Source organism: Triticum aestivum, chromosome 1D (assembly GCF_018294505.1).
Source record: "Triticum aestivum cultivar Chinese Spring chromosome 1D, IWGSC CS RefSeq v2.1, whole genome shotgun sequence".
NCBI lineage: Eukaryota > Viridiplantae > Streptophyta > Magnoliopsida > Poales > Poaceae > Triticum > Triticum aestivum.
In genome coordinates this window covers 261,638,497-261,642,890 of record NC_057796.1, presented here as the reverse complement: position 1 = coordinate 261,642,890, position 4,394 = coordinate 261,638,497, and positions in this window count along the sequence as shown.

Here is a 4,394-nt window from a genome sequence, read left to right as displayed (position 1 = left end):
CTTGGCCCAACGTGGTTGATGGTGTCGGAGACGTGGGCTCAAGGGTGGCTCTCTCTGTTGGTGTTTGGGCATGCCGCCCCGGCAAGGGTCTTGCCAGGGCTGCTGAGGCCGTCCCCGGCAAGGGTCTTGCCGGGGGTAACTGCTCCGCCCCTCTGCTTCTTTGTGGTCTTGGCCTTGGCGTTTCTCTGGCTGCCTCGGGCTTTGGTTTTACCACGGTTCACCTCCCCTGCTCTGCTTTGTGTGGTCGTGGGCGCGGCTCCGACTGTCCGTGCACAGGTAAAGGGGTACAAAGGTGCGCCCCTTGTTTTGTACACCGACAGGAGCCCTCGGGCCTGGGCCACACATAAGCGCGACACGTTGTTGGGCCAGGCCCAAAACGGTGCGCGGGCAGGCGGGGCGGTTTTTACCGCAGTAAAACTTTTCGCGCACTACGCTTCCCACGACCCGCGCGCGGCGTGGCGCGGCATGCGCGTGACGTGGGTGGCATGCGTGGGGCAGTTTCCGCATGCATGCGTCATATCGCAGTAAATGGGCAGCGCGACCTGCGGCTTCCCCATAAAAAGGGATAACCGCGAGCGCACTATTCCTTTACCCTCCGCGCAATCCCAATCTCGGAAGCCTCCGCTCGTCTTCCTCTTCTTCCCCAAGCTTCGCTCTTGCTTGCCGCCGTTGCGTTCCCGCCGCCCTCTGCTTTTCCCTCCTTCCCCAGCCGCCATGGCGCCAAAATCCGCCAAGGGCAAGGGTGTGGCTAAGGATGCCGGAGCGGCGGAGCCGCCGGAGAGTGCGCTGGCGGTGCAGCGGACGCAGTCCGCCTTCTTCCCCTCGACAGTTGACGTGCTCGAGCTTCGGGAAGCCTTCAGGCCCCTGTGGGGGGTGAAGACGAGGGGAGAGAAGTCGGGGCATCCAGCCACGCGCGTCATCCCCGCCAACTACGCCGAGGCTGCCCCAAATCGGTACCCCTTCTTTGTCGACTATTTTTCCTGCGGGCTTTGTCCTCCCTTCTCCGATTTCTTCAGCGACATCATGCACACCTTTGGCTTCTGCCTCTTGGATTTTACCCCAAATGCTGTGGCGTGCATGGCCCTCTTCGCGCACCTCTGCGAAGGCTTCGCCGGGGTGCACCCCAACACGGCGCTCTTTCGCCATTACTTCTCCCCTCGGATCCAACCAGGGGGCGCCATCTCCGGTTGCATCACCTGGATCCCAAGGTCCAAGGGGGCATATCCGAAGGGCGCCATGAAGGAGAGCTGGGAAGAATGGCGGGGCCGGTGGTGCTGGATCAAAGAGAAGGACCCGCCGGCGTTCTGCGAAGTTCGCCGGGCGCCGCCGGTCCGCAGAAGCGATTGGAGTGACGTCGACGCTGATGACGAGAAGCTCACGGTCGCCACCACCAGGATCCTTCGGCTCACCGAGGCCGGGATCACCCTTGAGATGATCGGGGCGGACTTCATCCGCCGCCGGATTGCTCCACTGCACAACAAGGGGAGGCCAGGCTGGCTCTTCACGAACCCCGCTGACATCATGCGGCTTCGCCCCGGCCTCGACCACAACTTCACAGTGATGGGGCATGCCCATTTCTGCCAGCGGCTCTTCCAGCTCGACGTGGGCCGCAACGGCGAGGTCGAGCGGACCGGCAAGGTCGTGAGGGCCACCGCGAAGGCCGGCAAGGTCTTCAAGGGGCCCTTGTTCAAGCTGCCGGCGGGACTGGTCCCGCTGTGCAATAATTCGCGCCGGACCGAGATCATCGCCATGATGCCGGACTGCAACGCGCATGGCCCTGACCCGAGCTGGAAGGAGCCGGAGGATGTCGAGGTGCAGCAGTTCTTTAACACTCTCCATGAGGGGTACATCAACGCCGACGCCGAGCAGCTGCTTGTCCAGGACACCACCCAGGTAGAACTGGACTACATCGCCACCAGGGCGAGGGAGGCGCAGCTTGCCGAGGAGGTCGGCAGCGCTGGTGGTGTCGAGGACAAGGCCGCGAGGGCCGCGGAGGAGGAGGATCTCGCCCGATGGGCGGCGGCCAACGGGGAAGCCAGCAGCGCCGGCACCGAGACTCCTCTGGTTGAGGAAGCGGCCGACGAGTCATCGTCGGAGGAGGAGGTCGGGGTTGTTGACCCTCCGGCCATGGGGAGAGGGCGAGTCCTGCGGCGGGCCACTTCTGGCGAGCCGGTGCGGCCCGTCAGGGCCGCGCGGTGGCCAAAGTCCCCGGAAGAGTCCGCGCGTCAGACGAGGGCTGCGACGGCGAAGAAGGTGGTGAAGGCCGCGACAGTGAGGAAGAAGGCATATGCTTCTTCTTCGCCCAAGCGCACGCAGACTCCGCCCTCCTCCCCTCCTCCGGCAGATGCCGACGCGGGGGTCACTTTCGACCACAGATCCCTCAGTCCGAGGAGGAAGAGGAAAACAGCAGAGGAGGAGCTGGACGACGAGTAAGTATCTGGCTCCTTCCCGTCATCTCTGCCTCCTCAATCTGTGTCGCTTGTCTTGACTTGTTTTCATCTTGGCAGGGACGCGGAGACGCTGGCCCAAAGGGTGAAGAGGGCCAAGACCTCGGCGGGCGGCCAGCCCCCGGCTGGTACTTCAAGGGCGCCACTAGTGGTGCTGAGTAGCTCGGACAGCAGCCCCCGGTCCAGCCCCCAGCGTAAGCTCACTACCCTTCCCTCGTTGACACGTGTCAGGGGTACGATACTTTGGTGCTGACCTTGCCGGGTATGCAGGAGGAGCCGCAGAGGGCTACTCCCAACACGCCGCCCCCATCGACCACGCCACCCCGAGGGGCGTCCCCGGTAAGGGCACCAAGCACCGAGCCCACACACATGGAGGAGGAGGAGAGCTTGGGCGCTGGCGGCTTTGCCTCGACGCCAAATGTTGGCGGGGAAGGGACTTCTTTCTCCCAGCCTAGCACTAGCGCTGGTAAGTCACTCGCCCTTCGTCCCTGTTCCTTTTTCTTTATGGCTCTTGGTCTTGGCCTTGCCTCACTCCCTTCTTTGGTGTCCAGATTCCTCCTCGGTGAACCCAGAGGACGTGGACGCCATCATCGAGGACGTCGCCAAGGCTGCCGAGGCGGACGCCGAGAAGATCGCCGCCGAGGAGGCCGCCAAGGGCGCTGCTGAGGCCACCGCCAAGGGGCCTGCCAGGGAGGCCGGCAAGGCCGCCGCTGAGGAGACCGGCAAGGGGCCTGCCGGGGACGCCGGTAGGGCCGCTGCCGAGGAGGAGGAGGAGGTGGCTGATGACCAGCCTTCCTCCTCTGCTGCTTCCGGCTCCGGCAAGTACCTGAGGGTGAGTGGCGACTTTTTCGTCCACCTTCCAGGCGCGTCGAGCACCAGGACACCCGTCGAGGAAGAGGTGTTTGACGACGAAGTGCTTGCCGCCGCTGGGCTTGAGGTCGTCGACGAGCCGAGCGTTGGTGGCGACGGCCCCCAGGAGGAACGCTGCTCCAGGCCATGGGTGCCAACTTCCAGAGGCTCCAGGTGCTCCACCGTGCCCGCCTGGACAAAGTCAGGTCCAGGACGGCGGTGGTGGAGAAGGCGGAGGCGGACCTCCAGAAGCGTGTCACCGAGATGCAGGACTGGTTCCGCCAGGCTCGCGATGAGTTGAAAGCCGCCCAGGGCGAGCTGGCCAAGTGTGATGTGGAGCTCATCATGAAGCTGGCCGACATCGAGAAGGCCCAAGAGACGGTGAAGAAATTGGATGCTGCCGCCGAAGCCGCCCGGACCCAGCACGAGGCCGCACTGAACTCCCAGGAGGAGGGCCTTGCTGCGCGCGAGGAGAAGCTTGCCGCCACGCTTCGCGGCAAGGATGAAGAAGTGGGGAAGCTTGTCTTGCAGCGGACCCGTGAGCTGGAGCAGAGGCACCAAGAGGCGCTCGATGCCCAGGCCCTGGTCCACGCTGGCAAGGTGAAGGAGCTGGAGGTGGAGCGGGACGGGCTAAAGGAGTAGGCCCTGAAGCTGTCCCAGGAGAAGGACACGCTCAACGGCGCTCTGACGGATGCGCAGGACGCGGCCATCAGCAAGGCCGGGGAGCTCTCCGAGGCCAACAAGTCCATAAAGGACCCACGCTGAAGCTGAAGGGCCTCTAGGGGATGCTCACGGAGGCCAAAGCCCGGGAGGGGACCCTAGCCAAGGAGCTGGAGACCGAGAAGCAGCTGCGGAAGAACGAGGCCGCCGAGCATAAGGATTTCAAGGAGGGCGTGAACCGCTGGATCGGCCGCCTCGAGGACGTCGCCGGTAGGATCACCGTGCAGCTAGCTTCCATGGGGATGCCAAACGTGAGGTACGCCCCAGAGCGCAGCGGGACCACCAACGCCAAGCTGACCCTGTTCTTTGAGTGCGTTCTCGGGGCCTTGGAGCAGCTTCACACCAATCGGGCGGCTTCGCTGGCCGACGAGGCCCGGA